The following is an 18,593-nucleotide window of genomic DNA, read 5'->3' on the forward strand; positions in this document are numbered from 1 at the left end:
AGATCCCCAGCTGCTGTCAATCAGGATTGCTCCAAAAGTGGAGCTTTGCTCATTTACACCAGTGGAGGATCTGGCTCATAAAGTCTAGAGAGTTCAGATGTCAAACGTTTCTTCTTTAGAGCATATGCTACAAGAATTCAATATGTTGTGACATTCAGACTGAAGGTAATTAATTAAATATGCTTCTTTAACAAGAATGCAGTGGGAATATTTTCACCAAATGCCTCATGATTTTTGTTTGGTAAGGATAATTAAGAGGAAGGATTTAGGTTAAAATTCTGCATCCTCTTGCACTGCCCCGCCCCCCACCCCTCTCCCAGCTATCAGCCAGCCCAAACTCAGTGGAACCACTACCAGCCTGCTATGTGAGCAAAGAGACTGTGCAGGAGGATTCTGCGATACTGTGGTGACAAGCTTGGTAGCACAGATGGGCAATTTTGACCAAAATTAGAGGGAAAACAAGCATATGGCCACTAAATCCCTGAACTATGCAAAGCCACTGCCCACAAAACTTTTGGGGCAGAGGGGCATAGTAAGGCTATGCAGAGGCCATGTATGGTCTGATGTCATCTGCTGTTCCCTCACCCACACACAAAGCCATACCAATTTATGCCGGAATCAGAGATAGGTTCCCCTGATTATTTGCTTCTCCACGAGAACAACAGAGACCTGTCTGGACCTTGTTAGCTGAACTGGAACCTTCTCTTCATGTACAATGAAATTCAGGGGTAAGAGGTTGTGTGGGGTTTTATATCACCTCTTGTCAAGGTCCCTCCCCCACTCTGAACTCTAGGGTACAGATGTGGGGACCTGCATGAAAACCCCCTAAGCTTATTTTTACCAGCTTAGGTTAAAACTTCCCCAAGGTACAAACTATTTGACCTTTTGCCCTTGGACTTTTTTTTGCTGCCACCATCGAGCGTCTAACAAATATTTAATCGAGAAAGAGCCCACTTGGAAACGTCTTTCCCCCCAAAATCCTCCCCAAAATCCTCCTTTCCTGGGGAAGGCTTGATAAAAATCCTCACCAATTTGCATAGGTGAACACAGACCCAAACCCTTGGATCTTAAAAACAAAGAAAAAAGCAATCAGGTTCTTAAAAGAATAATTTTAATAGAAGAAAAAGGTAAAAGAATCACCTCTGTAAAATCAGGGTGGTAAATACATTACAGGATAATCAGATTCAAAACATAGAGAATCCCTCTAGGCAAAACCTTAAGTTACAAAAAGACACAAAAACAGGAATATCCATTCCATTCAGCACAGCTTATTTTCTCAGCCATTTAAACAAAACAGAATCTAACGCATATCTAACTAGATTACTTACTAAATTCTAAGACTCCATTCCTTTCTGTTCCCGGCAAAAGCCTCACACAGCAGAGAGAGCCTTTGTTTCTCCCCACTCCAGCTTTGAAAATATCTTGTCTCCTCATTGGTCATTTTGATCAGGTGCCAGCGAGGTTATCCTAGCTTCTTAACCATTTACAGGGGGGAAGGGATAGCTGAGTGGTTTGAGCTTTGGCCTGCTAAACCCAGGGTTGTGAGTTCAATCCTTGAGGGGGCCATTTAGGGATATGGAGCAAAAATTGGGGATTGGTCCTGCTTTGAGCAGGGGGTTGGACTAGGTGACCTCCTGAGGTCCCTTCCAACGCTGATATTCTATGATTCTATGAAAGGGTTTTTCCCCTGGCCAGGAAGGATTTTAAAGGTGTTTACCCTTTCCTTTATATTTATGACACCTCTAATAAACTTGAACTTGATGTTCTGATTTTATATCATCTCTAATAAAAACTAGCTGCATGTACTAAGATGAATAGATAAAGAGAATCAGATTTTAGGAGGGACATATCAGGATGTAACTAGAAGTGTAAGCCTGGGTATGACTTACTCCTCCTTATTGTGGCATGGAGCAAAACAGCAAAACCTCAGTATGCAACACTGGTTTCTTAGTATGGTTGCCTCATGGATGAGAGGTAGCCGATTTTGGGCCCTCACAGCTTTCCCCTGTTGGAGGGGAAATCAGTGACTGAATCTGGATATATTTTTAGTGTAACTTGTTTTATTTACACAGATATACCAGTTCTGGAGTCAAACAACATACAAGTGATTCCTCCTTTCAGGAATGTCAGGCAGAACACCAATGCCCAGTTCCCACAGAGTAATTCTGCCAAAGGAATGTACTCTATTTAGAGAGATTAAGGCAGACAGCAAACACTCCTGCTGCTTGCAACAGCTTCCCTCAAAATAAAATAATCAATAAACAACAATACTGGTGTTTCTTCAAAGACTGAACGGTGCTTTCACACTAAGAACCTGTAAAACCAGTGTAACATCACCACCTGGAGATTGCTACCATAACAGTATGTTTGCTAAATCTATTACTTTTACAGCTTTCTGCATCACTTATTGCTCATGAAACAAAGATCAGAATAGACAGGTCTGCAACTTGCATATCAAACAGCCTTTTAACCCCCCTCAGAAGACCTCAAGGTAGTTGGTGTCTGTGACATAAAACAGAAAATCGTCATCTAAGAAAGCAGAATATTTAGTAAACTCTAACATTAAACATCAGTAAATAAAGTATGACAAAACAATAAACACTGCCAAGTTTAAACACTACAGATGTCAAAACTCACCACAACAGTTATTTTAAATAAAAGAGGCACAGTGACAAATGAAATCTAAGCGTTGTTTGCCCATAAATTAAATAAAATGCAGCCCCATCGTATTAATGTGTTCATGTCACTCAGACTTGTAATGGATAGAAATGCTAGATGGCTATATAGTTTTATACGGTGACTTAATTTAAAAAAAATGTGTACTAGGTCACATTGAGCTAAATGACAATGTATTTATTTAAAATATATTTAACCCAGCATAATTTTTCTACTAGTAATTTAAAAATCATGACTAGAATTGGTAAAAAAATGGAATTCTGTTTTGTTTTCCCCAATGAAAACAGGGAATACACATTTTCCACAAAAATGTCATCCCATTTTCAGCTCTAGAGTTTGTGATTTTTTAATTTTAAAAATGTTGAAAAAAGGGGGATAAATATATCAGAACTTTTTTGTGAAAAATTTCCCCATTTTTGGACCAGCGCTGCTTGTAACGTTTAATTTATTATAGATATATGGGTGTGGTCATCTGGCTTAATCATTACAGGCGTGACAATAAGGTAATATTTTAAAAGTGAGCGTTCAAAATTAACATCTATAGAACGAAAATTATATCATACATGCCATCTCCAGCAGCAACATATGCTGCTCTTCACAGATCTCCACTGATCTCTGGTGGTGTTTTGTTCAAATTTCATTCACACTGTGTCTTCCCCATGATGATCACTCAACAGGGCAGAAGATTTTAACAGAATGGAATGGGGATTCTTTTACTTGGTTACCTTCTTCTCTGGAAATCCTCAAAGACATGGAGTCACAAGATGGGAGGAAGGGAGCTGAAAGCACCTATATGGATACCATATTGGGAGAGAGGTGAGAGGCAGGGAAGAGGCAGGGAAGAGGCACTGGTAGTGCAGGGATTTGAGGAAACTCATGGAGAATAAAGAGAAGTTCAAAAAGAGAGAATGATTGAACAACAAATCTGAAATTGCCCCTCAAGTTATAGAAGCAAAACAGGGGCAAAAACAGTGGAGTCCTTGTGGCACCTTAGAGGCTAACACATTTGTTTGGGCATAAGCTTTCATGGGATATAAGCCACTTCATCAGATGCATGGAGTGGAAAATACAGTAAACAGGTATAAATATACAGCACGTGAAAAGATGGGAGTTGTCTTACCAAGTGGAGGGCTGTCTCTCCTACAATTATATTCATTTTCTTTTTTGTATTTGAATATTTTATAACCCAAGTATTTTGTTAAGTGTCTGATATTTAGAGCAATCTGGTACACTTTAAAGGCAGATTGCTTTGAGATCTCAAAGCACTTTGCAATCTTTAATTTGTTTTGTCTCACAACACCTGTGTGAGATAGGGCAGTGCTACTATCCCCAATTTACAGATGGGGAACAGAGGTGCAGAGAGGCTACATGACTTGCCAAGATCACACCAGAAGTCCACAGCAGCACCTTTTCAACTGATGAAATACCTGGGAGCTTTTCATCTGAAGATCTCATTGCACTTTACAAACCTGGGTAAGTACCTTTATCACTGTTTTACAGATGGAGAAGGAGAGGCACAATGAGGTTAGATTACTCACCTAAATTCACACTGCAAGTCACTTGCAGAAGCAGAAGTAGAACCCAGGTGTTCTGCATGTCTAGCCTTGTGCCCCATACACTGAATTATACCACTTCCCTGTCAGTGTCCAGCAAAGATGAACTCCAGCAGGAGCAAAATGTCCCCCTCTGACTGTGCCACCCACCAGCTACAAAACTTCAATTCCCAAACACAAACTTTAGGTGTGAAGCCACAGACAAAAAAGCTGGCAACATGAGAAACTGAACAAAACTAAAAAATAAAGTCACACATCTGACTGATATGTCGGTGACTTTGGTTCAAGGTAATTGTCATTAGCTTATTTCTGAAATGCATTAAGTGAAGCAAAGAAACCTGACAACCTCCTATAAAAGCACAGCAAAGTTTTCATGGCCACATTGAATTTGAAAGAAATGTTGAGCTACAAGCACCAAAATAAAAGTGACATTTCCTACACTTATTTTGGGTGACTCCACACACAGCTGCTGAGAGAAACAGTGAAAAACCATTTGTAAATTAAAGGTTTTTAAACATTGTCATCAAGAAATCTGTTAAATATTCAGGATGATATCCTGATGCTATTGAAGTCAATGGAACTTCTGCCATTGATTTCAAAGGTACTAGGATTTCATCCATCAGTCTTTGATGTCCTTTGGGACAGATTGTGAGCCAGCATTAGGTGGATGTGCAGCTTCATAAGACATAGTAGGAATGGCCACTCCTGTTCTCCTGCATGGCCTCGCTTTATCTCAGGGTGGAAAACAAAGTTTATGCTCCTGGTACAGGTCCTGTCCTCAGAATAGGAAGGCAGAAACTGGGCTGATGGGCCTGGGAATGGGTGCTGGGAGAAATTCACTAGTCAGTGTACCTGAGCTGGAACTGGGGAGGTGAACTTGGGTCACCATTCTTGCCTAGAGTGAGTCTAATCTGATTTTACTTAGTCCATGCCAAGAACTCTCTTTCCTCCCCCACCCTATGCTCCAAAATGCTTTCCTTCTAATATTATTATACATCTGTCAATATCTATTCATAGTTGGATTTAATTCCCATCACTGTACTCTCATGTATTATCCAGTATCAGAAATAGCATAGTAATAATTATGAGCCAGATTCAATAAAGCCTTTGTCTGCTCTTCTCGAGAGGGGCCAGGCAACCATCAGGACAGTTAATCTTCCACGGTTACCTTGAGATTCCGCAGGTCTGTTCCGATGATATAGAAACATGGTATTAGCAATAATTTCAAAACATTTATCTACTCTTTCCTTTTGTTCATTTTGTCTACATCAGCTTGATCAAAGTCTTTTTTTCTCCTATTACCTTTATAAGCATCTTATCAGTGCTTCATATTTCCTAAGGTAAAGGGTTTTTTGGGGTTTTTTTGGTTGTTTTTTTTAAACTCCCAAACAATCTTATCTGCTACAGTTTAATGTGGGGTATAGTTTGGTGTGAAATCATTAACTATTTCTAATGTCCAGACAGTAATAATTGGGATGATCAGATATTTCAAACAAATGAAATGAAGAAAATTCTATCATTAAATGCAGGCTCTAATATGTCAGTGATACAGATGAAAATGGGGTGCAAGTTTATACACTGTCACACCAAGAATGTGGAGATGTTTGTTCTTATTCAAGTGTGATGACCAGTCAGATTACACTGCTCTTCACACTGTGTCAAAATGTGAAAACAAAAAAAGAGTTATTCAGACTAGATCTTTTGGCTTTTCTCACACTTGCAGTTTAAATCGGCTCTGATATTCCTCACTTTCTATTGTAAATTGCTGGATCATTCACTGCTAACCAGATGTCATATTCCACTTCAGAAGTGGCTGCATATCACTTGATGGGTATGTCTTCACTGCAATTAAAAGGTGTGTTCTTATTTGGGTTAGCTAATGTAGGCTGAAATAGCAGTGAAGGCACAATAATCTGGCTTTTAATTTAGCACCTCAAATTTGAGCTCAGGCTGCTCTTTATGCTTTAACTCAAACTGTTAATCTGAATTAAAAGTGAAGTTGCCATGTCTTAACTGTTCTTTTATCCAGAGTTTGCTAACCCGAGTTAAGAACACACTTTTTTTGCACTGAAGATATACTCCATATGATTTGCAAAGGGATTGAAAGAAGGGGGTGATATGATCAGAGTGAAAGGTCAGGAAGACAGTCGTAGACACTGCATTTTGGATGAACTGCAGCTGCATATGAGTGTTGGGGATCCCAGAGAGGAGGATGTTGCAGTAATCCAGATGGGAAATGATCATGGCATGTTTGAGTGTTTTAGCTGCCAAGCATCTCTGTAGTGTTTTAAAGGGAGAGACAGCAATATGTGGATGTGTTATTCACTATGTTCACAGCGCTATAAATGCACATGGCACTTTGCAGACAAAACGGATAATGTTCCTGACCCAAAGAGCTTACAGTCCAAGGGCTCTCAAGTGACTATCTCCTACATGGATATGGAGTTGGGAAAGCATGGTGCAAAGAGCTTGTACTCCTTTAGCCACTGCATAAGGGCCAGGCACAAACATAGCCCTTGTGCTTAAGTTGGATCCCCACTAGAGTGTATCTCGACATGTTAAAGCCACAACTGTTTTGTCTGCACTAGGATTTTAACATGTTTTAGTTAACTCATGTTAGCCAATATATATGAAATTATGCAAAATCCCTAACATAGGCACAGCTTCAAAGCCTAAATGATTATCTTCAGGGCCTCCAGGGTTGCAATTTTCATATGCTAATATAATTGGAGGCATCCTGAGTGTTAGTGCCATTACTTCTTCAAATGACTCTAAATAGTAGGAAAAGTATGTTTCCCCCTGCTATAAACATCCATGCTGGCTTGACAGACCAAAGAAACATCTCTCTCTCTCTCTCTCTCTCTCTCTCTGTGTCTCTCTTCCATTCTGACATTTTTAAAACAACATTTATTCTCACTCAGGCTGACTGCATCATGCATTGCTAGCTCTCAAGCATGACAAAGTTCGGTGAGGGAAGTGTAACTTCAGCAGAAGTGCACACAAATGGGTGTTGTGAAAAATTTACTGTCAGTCTAAGCAGCAAGCTAACATATTTTCATGCCTTTACAAATGTCTAAGATATTTGGTGGATTTTCCTTACACTATTAACTACTTTCTGCATGCAACACATTGAGCCTTAAAAACAGAGCATGCTCAGAAAATAATTTTGTTTTTATATATGGTTATATTTTGCCATGATCAAAGCAAAAACTAGTGTTTGCTGGCAGAAAGGAAACCTCTGATCCCTGATCAGGTGTTTATAATTATCTCAAACTATTACCCTACTAGAAATATTTTTAACTGATTCAAAGCAGTTTTTTGGTTGCATCTCTTTTCTGCCTCTGGTACTGTGCCAGTATGGGGAAAATGGCAAAAATGATTGCAAAATGAATATTCAAGAGGGGCAGGGCTTCATCGTGCTTTCATTTAGTGGGTTCCCCTGTCTGTCTTTTGTATTGTAAATGCTCAGGACAAGGGTTTTTCTTTATTTGTATCTTGTGCAAGATCTAGCCTTTCGTTGCACTTAACAAATAATGAGTAAGGATTGAAATCTATGGATTGATTTCAGTGACAGAAAAACCAGACTCCAAGTACACGTGAAAATGAGGATTTAGTCATAATAGTGCAACCCCAAGCTTAAACACACACACAAACTTACACACACAGCATTGGGCCAATCAATGCACCTTGGTCCTGATGTGTAACAACTCTGATATTCTAGTCCTTTTTACCAAATATAGTTAGTTGAATGGTTTTTGCTTCCAACAGGTAGGGTCTAGTTCTGCTACCTGTACTAGTCTTGAATAGTACCTTACTACCAGATTTGTCCCACTGAAATCAATGGGACCGCTCATGGAGTAAGATATTGCTCAGTGTAAGAAGGGCATAAACAGCCACATAGACAGTAAGCAATGAAATTACAATCTGGCTTTCTCTTGTGACCTGAGATGCCATTTGAACTAATCTCCAGACATAGATGGCACCTGCAATCTGTGTTTCCTAGCTCATTTTAAAACAAAAAACCTTCCCTTTTCTTGTGATCATGGTTTGCTGCATGAGAAATGTCACATTCTAAACTATTCTATGAAAACTGGAGACTTAGTGTAGTCTGACTGCTATATAAGTCAATCAAGTGGCTGCTAATGAGCCCTATTACATGTCAAAATGGAGTCACCCTGACATTCTAAATTAAAGCAAGAGTCTGCACTTCCTTTGCTGATTGATAAACCAGTTCAAACACATGACTCTGTCCTTCTCCCTCCCTCTCCTACTGCTCTGGCTGACTTCACAGGATCAAATGGCTTCAATTAACATATCCACATTTATCTGAAGATTTACCGCTGCACTGCTGACTTCATTTTCAAAAGTGACTTAGAGCACATTGACTTTCCTGAGGCCCAAATCCACAACAGGGATTCAGGCACCTAACTCCCATTGAAATCAATGAGAGTTACGTGCCTAAATAACTGCGGATCTGTGCCTGCATCAATTTGGCCATGTTGGCACTTTTAAAAATTTGAACTCAATGTATTTTCCTTATATCACACAGCAAGTCAGTGGCAGCCAGAAATAGAAATAATATGTGTTGAATGTTTGTGTACACTTTTCCTATTACTCAGTTACCCACTTCTGGCAATTCCCATTTCACAACTGAAAAATAGCCATATTAGTCATATACATGTCTGCCAATTACAAGACATATCAATCTACTGAATACAACATGTGGTGTAGGCCTTAGTGAAATAGCAGAAATGACTGTGCCTGATTGTAGCATTCAGAAACCCCAGAACCATCAAAGCACGGCTCTCTTGGGAACTGATCCAAAGCCCACTGAAATCTACAGAACAACTCCACTGACTTCAAGGGACTTTGGATTGAGCCCTGTGTTACCAGTCTGAGCCAAATTATATGAGATGAATATTACTCTAACGGACGGGTGCTTTTCACATTACAAAGGCTTCTGACAAAGAGCTCCTCTGCTGAGTTTATTTATACCACCATTTTTAAGAGATTGGATGCTCCAGGGTATATATGCTTGGTTTTGGCAGATAAAAAACAAATAAACCCTTGGGATAGATACAGATAGGAAAATCTGGGCAATTGCACAGCATATGGCCATCAATAATATGTTTCTGAGATACTCTCTTAGGCAGGTTATTGGGTCTTGTCACAAAATGTTTCTGTGAAACTATAAAATGTCATGTCAGACAAACACAATAACATCATGGAGTTACATAATGCGAAAGTATAATTGCTATAATTTGTCATTAAATTAGTATTTCACCAAGAAGTAACCTTATATTCTAGGGTTCATTTCTATATGTAGCTAGAGATAAAGAAGTGCCTTTTAAAGGATGATGTTTCAATAATAGGGCAAGATGAAGTAACCTTAAACTGTTCAATAAAATAATATTGATATGACAAATATCTTGATGCTTATGGAGACAATAGAAGCAATTAGCTCTTCTACCCACATTCTTTGACCATTCTAATTCCTACTGATGCCAATAAAAGCCATTCTCCCTACTAGAGCCAGGTATTGTCTTCCAACCTCTCAGTCTCCTGGGCTTCCCTAGATCAGAAGTGATGGTGACCACATTGTGCACCTCTGACCATGAAGAATGAACAATGGTTACTTACATGTAACTGGTGTGCTTTGAGATGTGGTTCACATGTGTATTCCTCTCAGCTGTACATGCACCCAGCACACCCAGAGAAATTTTCATGGCAGTGCCTGTCAGGGCACTGCACATGCCCTTTACTTCCTGGTGGCCCCTCCTGAAGCTATTTAAGGGGGCACAATCTTGATTCCTTTGCACCAGAATGTGATGCTAGAGACTCCAGAGTAGATTGGATGGAGGGAGGATCGTGGAACATACGGGTGAGCCGTATCTCTGAGGACAACCATTCTGTCTTCTTCGAGTGGTTCATACATGTATTCCACTCAGGTGACTCACAAGCAGTTCAGTTGTGTGGTGCGGCTTGGAAGTATCTGCAACATCCAGCTCCAACTGGAGAGATGTTTCAGTTATGTTTCAGTTATGTTTCTCTGCAAGAAGAGCTTTGAATTTGTCTCATGCGTCTTCAGTGAGCTTGTCTACAAATTCTGATGAGTCCTAATTAACAAAGTCATATTTTGATAACAGAGCTTGCTGGTTATTTATGCACATTTGTAACAATGAAGTAAAATATATCTTCCTTTCCAACAAATCAAATATTCTAGAGTCTTTCCTTGAGCATATCTTTTTATCTTCCCTGATGAGATCTCTCACTGGTGGTGGTGACCACAATGGAGATGGGTGGGACTAAAAACACTCAGAGCCATGCATAGTGACATGGCACATTTTCAGTGCGCTTAGCAGTAACAGTTTTGGAAGACAGTGTATCCCACAAGATTTTAACTTTGTTTGTTGGGAGGGCAACTCTCCCAGGAGCTGCTGACTGCAAGCAGTGGAGAAGTTTCTGAGCACTCTCTTGAACATACTCTGCTTGAATGCCTAGTGTTGGAGCCATTTTTATTTAAAGGTCTTGGTATGATGTGAAATCCTCCTGTACTGGGAAGGAGGAACCTGGATCCATAGAGTCATCAGGTGTTGAGGGTTAAGGGAACAAGACACATATGCACCTCTATGGCACAACTGGAAACTGGGGTACCAATTTTACTTGTTGTGATTGTGATTTACTGGGATGTGCCTTTGTACATTGCTCTTAGAGAAGAGGCTCCAGGGGGAGGCTCATTGATGGCGACTTTTCCCTCCTCAGTGATTGTGATTTAAAGCCTGGGGACTCCCCAAGGATTCCAGTAAGACCACTGAGGCAAGGGATATGGAACTCCGGGTCAGTCTGGACTTAGCTAAGATGACCTGTCTCCAGTATTGAAACAGTCTTGTTCTCGGTACTACCGCTGATCTTGTAATCTGGAGGCTCTTGTTGACCTGAGCTTCAGGGGGAGAGGAAGAGGACGAGAATTCTGACCCAGACTTCAAGGAACTCTCTGAATACTCCAAAGGCAGCAGAGGAGCTAAGCTCAGAGGACTCCTGAGAGTCCATAGCCGAGTGGAAATTGCCAACATTGGTACCGATCATGGTACAGTGGTCAGTACCAGAAATGAGCCCAAGACATTGAAGGGGCTATCTCAGTGGTCGGTACTGGGATGGTCCTTTCTACCCGTGTCGGCATCATAGAAGCAGATGGAACCCTTACAGATGAATGGCTTTGTACTGAAGTCACCAGCACCAGAACAATCACCAGTATAGATACTGAACTAAGAGACATTACTGATACGAAAGTTAGTGCTAAGAAAGTGACCTTACTACCCACCTCCCCAACCCCCGATGGACCTGGAAAATGCATCACCAGAGAATTCAGAACCGAAAGGCAAAGCAAGTTAGAAGCCATTTGAAAGGCTTGTGGAATAGATGGTACTGAAAGGAATGGTTCCAAGGCTGAGTCTGAATACCAGACTCAACCATTTTCCCTATGAGGTTGACAGAATTGACAGTACACTGGTATGATCCCTTCTCCATACCAGGGAGACATGGGATGAGGGCCTGGCTTTACACTATAAACCTAAGGAATTCTGGCAGTCCAAATCCCTCTTTGAGAAAGAAGGGGAGCCATTTTTGGATCTGGGACTCCTGTTTCTCTTATGGGTCTTCTTACATGGAGGGCCCACACAAGTAGATCAATTCATCTTACTGTGTGAAGAGGAGTCTGAGTCCAGGGGCCTGTCTGAGACTTTCATAACCTTTGAGGCTACTTGAGAGGCCAGACAAAGAGCCAAAAGCTCCAGTGCTGAGGCAGACCTCATAATTTGTTCCATGAGGTACTGTTTTAGGCATAAGTCTCTAGAAATCTGCATCTCTTTTTGAAGGAACAACAGATACCTCTTTAATCTCTTTAACAGATACCTCCACCTCTTTAATCTGCCCCTCATTGAGGCATAAGAGGCAACACGTGAAAGAATTGCTGTTCTGGATAGCTACTGTACATGACAGGAAACATCTGAAGCCTGGTGAGGGAATGCCACTGGGAGCTAATCTAATCTAATAACATAACTACATACACGATCATGAACTACTGGGTACTACAACTAAAATACTACTCAAACTGCAAACACTAATGAACAATAGCAGGGTAAAAGAAAAATATCTCTAACTGCATTGTAACCATGATGTAAACCACACAGGGAGCTCTGACATAGGCTGTGGGCAGTGAGAAGGAACTGAGCGGAGGGGAACGAGGTGCCACCTCTCCTAAATAGCCTTCGGAGGGACCACAAGGAGGCTCAGGATGTATGCACTGCCCCTATGGGTACTATTACAGAAATTTTCTGGATCCAGGCATGTGCACACCTGAGTGGAATACACATGAACCATCCAAGAAGAGCCACACAGCCTAAGATAAGATACGAAGAAAGCTGGCATTGCAAGATAGACTACCGAACCATTATGCTAAATGGGATTTTCACAAATGCTAAGATCATAAGAAAGGTAAGGAGGCCTGTTAACAGCACACACCTTGTGCTGGGGATGATGTTGGTGATATTAATTATTATTATATGCATTATGTACATCCTTGATGCCCTACCTGAGACTGGGGCCCCATTGCGCTAGCCACAGTACATACACATAAGGTATGTTTACACTGCATGCTTCTTTCATTGGCATGTAGTACACATACTCACGTAGCCTACCCCCAGCACAGGCATAAACAGCAGTGTATCTGGTGATGCACAGTTTAGGCAAGTAAAGCCACACCTGAAGGGTGTGGGTACATATGTGAATACATAGTTTATGAGCTCTCTACTTGCTGAAGCCACGTTTCACCATCTACACAGTTATTTTTAGCAGTCCTGCTGCTTCCCTGCAACTGGAACCTTTCCCTACTTCAGGGAAAGACTCTGGCAATGGGGAAAGAATTCACCAGTTCCCTATTGCTGAAGCCTTTACCCACAGCAGGGAAAGACTGGAAGCAGGGGAAGGTTTTGGCAGTAGGATTTCCCCCACTGTCTCTCACTGCCAGAACTTTCCTTGCCACAGTGAAAGCTCTGGCAGCAGGGAGCTGCTGAAGACTTTCTCTAGTGCCTCCCAGTGCCGGAGATTTTCACCAACACATGTAGCTGCATACTGCAATGTGGACACAGGTTGCTTTTCACTGCAACGTTTAGCTACACGTACCCTACCCGCCACCACCAGCGGTGTGTAGTATGGATGTAGCCATAGTAAGAGACAATCCCTGCGACAAAATGCTTCCTATCTAACTGGAAAAGACAAACAAAAGAAGAGAGAAAGGAAACACTATTATCCCCATTTTGCAGATGGAGAACTGAGGCACAGAAAGATTAGATTGTAACACTGCACTCTACCCTGCATAAGTGTGCATGGCTATACTAGCCCAGAGACAGTTCTTCCCTGATCTCCCCTTGCTCTGGGGGAGGAGTATGTTAATTCCACCCTTTCCATAGAGTAGTTCACTACAGTGAGTTAGGGGACAAATCCAGAGCTCCTCATATTCTCTGCCCTCTCCCTACCCATCTGCTCACAGCAGGAGGATTGGGTGAGTAACCCCTGCTCTCCCCACCACCGCTAAAATCACAATAACAAGAGGGCCAAGCAGGGAATGATGATGGGAGTAGCCTGACTCCCTCTCACTGCCCTGCATAGCCTAGTAAGGGCTGTGGCAATCTAGCCCTAAGTGACTTGTCCAAGATCACACACAGAGTTTGTGAAGGAGCTGGGAAATTAGCCCAGATCTCCTGAGTCCTGGCCAAGCACTAAACTTCCTTTTGATACTCAATCCAAAATGTTGTTAGAGTTTCACATTTTTCAAGCCAGGGCTTTTTCTTAGGCCTTTTCCCCTCCCTCACAGTACAGGAATTCTGTTGATGGCTGCTAATACACTGCGGTCCTGTACCAAATTAAATTGGTACTAGTGTCATAATATTAAACTTTCGTTTGCATTCGGCAATGTTTAGGGACTTTTACTTCTGTGCTGCACTCTTGTGAATGTATGACATACTGTTCACTTCATATAATACAGCTGTTATTACCAAAAAGCTTTCACATTATTCTTTTATGGCAGGGATGAACAGTTTGCTTAAATACTGTAACTGCAGGCAATTTGCTCTGGCTGCATTTCTACATCCTTGTGTTTCAGTTGTAAAATGTTGAGAAGTATCGTCTCTGAGCCAATTATTCAAACAAAGGGTAATTACTTTTAATTTTTCCACAACTCCTATTTTCCAAGATGGTGCTCTGATACATTGCCTGCCTTTTGTACTCTCTCTGGGAACAAATCACAGAGTTTAATAATACAGCAAGTGCGGAGATGCACAGACAGTGCATTAGAGTCACCTCCACTTTTCATAACAAATATATTGCCATCTGCCATCTTCCTAACAGCCTGTGAAGGCAAAGAACTCTGGAGCTGAAGAAATGGTCTAGAATGAGCTAGTTACTGCATTTGCATCTGTTACTGCAAATAGCTGTGTTGCTGTAAGACTGAACCTGAATTGAAACCAGAGCTCTGATTTTTTTTATTTTATAATGTCGAAGAAAGGGGCAGAAGGGAAAATGGATATTGAGGGACAGGGATAATTATAATGTCTTCCTGTCAAATGGTTGCAGAGCTAAAATGTCATCTTCCTGCATAATAAATAAATTAAAATTTCAATATTTAAGACCTCGTCAGAGAGGAGATCAGTCACAGAATAGCATTAATTCCTATGCTGCCTCTAGGGTAATCCTTTGCCACTGGGGGCATTTAACTGCTAAATGCTAATTTGAATTAACTAAATGCTTATGAAGTCTGAGCTTTCTAATCAGAAAACCTGGAAAAGATTAAAATGACATTCTCCCCATCTTCTTCATATAGTAGGTTCTGCTTGGTGGTACCTGACTGTGACAGCATTGGTTAAGTAGAAAATGTGTCTATTTTAGGAACAACTGTAGCATCATCCCTATTGCCTTACTGTTCATTGTGGAAAAAACAAAACAAAAAGAGAGAGAGAGAGGGTTCCCACTTCTTCACCAATGGCTTATCTTGGATTGATCCCTGCTGAGTCTCTTATATGATAACTAAATAACATTACCTCAGTGTTGTCAGTATTCACCAGGCATTCCCCAGAGCAAGTATAGGAAATACTGTACATAGTGAAGTAACCTTATTTATTAAGCATGATCAGTCGATGGTGTTCTTTGTTGAGGGCATCTATAAGAGCTTATCCCCCTCTTCTTATGCAGACCTTTTCGCTCCTTATTTCTCCCCTCTGGTCATCTCTCTCCTCCACTGGTCCTTTCTCCCTTTTATGATCATACACTCTTTCAGCTATGACTTCCTAACTGTTTCCTTCCCTCATCCATTGTACAGACTTTGTCTCCCAGCATTGTCCTCTTTGGTCCCATGTATCCCTCCCTCTCCTTAGTATGTTCCTATGGGACTGTCTTTCTTCCCTTCCCCCTCTCCCACCGTCATCTATTTCACCTCTTTCTCCTCCCATTGCACATATGGTTATATCAGGCATGCCAAATATGTGGGGAAAAAATGCAGAAATTGGTCTTGGTTTTGATTCAATTGGCTTCTGAGTTGCTTGTTGGCTAATTTTTGGCTTGTAGCTTGTTGTACCTCATTGCTTCCTTTTTTTTTTTTTTTTTGATCAACTCCCGACAAGCAGGGGCAAGTGGCAAGCGGGGTAAGGGTGGGAAAGAGAGTCAGGGATGCACAGCGGGCCCACCACAGTCCCAGACTGCACCCCGGGGGGATGTAGTCACATAGAGTGTTGGGGTTCTTAGGGATTGGCTTGTTTTGGCCTTGTTTTGAAATGGGATTAGCTTGATTTTTGGCTTATTGTGAAAGTCGGGGTGCTTATTTACCACGTGAAAGTTGGCAGCTGTGGCTTGTATCTGTTCCTCCCCTTTGAGTTGTGTCTCTCCCAACTTCTGGAATATGGGTGGGGCCGGGGGACTGATACTGTGTGAAAGACCGAGGAGGGATCAAGTGGGAGAGCAGGCAATGACCTCCTAGCTCCTATGTGGAGAGTAGCAAGAAGTTGTGAGAGACTGGCAGGGCATTGGAGAAACAGCAAGAGCGTATGCCCATGCCATCTGCACAGGAATTGCCACAGTGACTCAGAGGTCATGTTTACACTACAAAGTTATGTCAACCCAAGTTATGTCGGCATACAGCTGCCACAGTTAGTACATCACTTATGTGCATATATACTTGGCTCCTTGTGCTGGCAGAGCGCATCCTCACCAGGAGTGCTGTATCAATGCATAGTGTGGTGCACTATGGGAAGGTATTCTACTGTGCAAATCACCACTGTCCAATGCACTGTTGAGAAGTTTTGGCAATGCATGATGGGGCCAAAGCGAGTTGCAGAAGGGTGATTGATAGCATGGAGTCAGTTTCCCATTTTGCAACTGTCTCCATCCCATATTGTTATCTGTACCTGTAGCGAAGCGAAGACTCTTCGGTGCAGCACCTCCTGCTGGTTGTCCTGGGAATTATCTCTCCAGCCTCCAGAGCGCCCTCAACCACTCTGCTACAGTACCCCATAATTTTCAAGCCTTTTTTTCAAAATCCACGAACACATGCGGCCGTCCTCACTCTCTGCCATCTCTGACAGAAATATGGATCCTGCAGAGTTTTGCAGTATTTTTATGAGTGTTGCAAGCACAGGGCGCATGATCCTGGAGTATTTGCAAAGTTGCAAGAACTGAATAAGTGGGTGCCATGACAATTCCTTAGAAGACAGATCGCTATGGGACAGAATGAGAACCACTTCAAGGTTGTTGTTGGTTTTGTTCATGAAGCACATGCAGAGAGGGAAGCACCACTTCTGGACCTGAGAAACAAGCACTGACTGGTGAGATCACATTGTAATGCAGGTTTGGGATGATGAACAACGGCTGCAGAACTTTCAGATGTGCAAGGCCACATTCCTGGATCCATGTGCCGAGCTCGCCCCAGCACTCCATCAGAATGACACCAAAATGAGAGCTGCACAGATAGAGGAGAAGCGATCACACTGTGGAAACTTGCAATGACAGACTGCTACCAGTTAGTCGGGAATCAATTTGGAGTCTGGAAATCCGCCGCGTGTGGCTATTGTGATGCAAGTGTCCAGAGCCATTAATCACCTTCTGCTAAGCAGGACTGTGACTCTTGGCAATGTGGAAGACATAGTGGGTGGCTTTGCAGCAATGGGATTCCCAAACTGTGGTGGAGCAAAAGAAGGCACGCATATCAATATTTTGGCTCTAGACCACCCTGCCACAAAGCACATCAACAGAAAGGGCTACTTTTCTATGGTTAGGCAAGCATTGATGGATCACTGGGGATGCTTCACCAACATCAACCTGGGCCGATTAGGGAAGGTGCATCATGCTCACATCTTTAAGAACACAGGACTGTTGAGAAAGCAGGAAGCAGGGACTTTCTTTCCTGACCAGGGGGTTACCATTGGGAATGCTGAAATGCCAATACTTATCCTGGAGGACCCAGCCTATTCCTTGCTCACATGGCTTGGGAAGCCATATATCGGCCACCTTGACAACACCAAGGAACGATTCAACCAGCAGCTCATCAGGTGCAGAATGACAGTTGAATGTGCTTTTCATCATTTGAAAAGGTCACTGATATTGTTTATTCACAAGATTGGACCCTGTGAGAAATATATTCCAATGGTTGTAGCTGCCTGCTATGTCCTGAATGATATCCGTGAAGCAAAGAGGGAAAAATTCCCAATGGCATGAAGAGCAGAGGTGGAGCAGCTGTCTGCTGAGCTTGAATTGCCCCATATAGGGGCTATTATAAGAGCTCATCTCAGAGCTATACAGCTCAGGGAAGCTTTGAAAGACCATTTTAACAGTAAACTAGAATACTGTGTGTTGTTGTCGTGTGGTCTACCTGGCCCTGCTCTTTTGTGGCCTGTTAGAAATCATGTGCTGATTGCTGCATAGTCAGGATATAATATTGTCAATATATCTATTAATTTTGTTTGTGAATGATCCTATAAACTGTGTGATAGTGTGCAGTAACAGGAAATCGGTTGCTTTCTGAACTGCTGAGCACTTGGCAGCATATGTTGTGAATGAATAAAGATAAATTATGTTCCAAATAATTAGAATTTTATTCTGTAACGAAATCAGTGCAAAAAAATCTGTGCAATTTTAAAACAAATACATTTAAAATGTAATAAAACTTAATAAATTAGAAGAACAGAATTTATGAAGGGGAAAGAACATTCATTTTCATTTCAGCTACACATACACCAAACATGGCTTTCGCAGGTCAATGTATGTGAAGCTGTGATTGTCTTTAATGTCCCACAGACTGATGCCATGTGGAATGTTGAGGGG

Source organism: Eretmochelys imbricata, chromosome 2 (genome assembly GCF_965152235.1).
Source record: "Eretmochelys imbricata isolate rEreImb1 chromosome 2, rEreImb1.hap1, whole genome shotgun sequence".
In the NCBI taxonomy this organism is placed as follows: domain Eukaryota; kingdom Metazoa; phylum Chordata; order Testudines; family Cheloniidae; genus Eretmochelys; species Eretmochelys imbricata.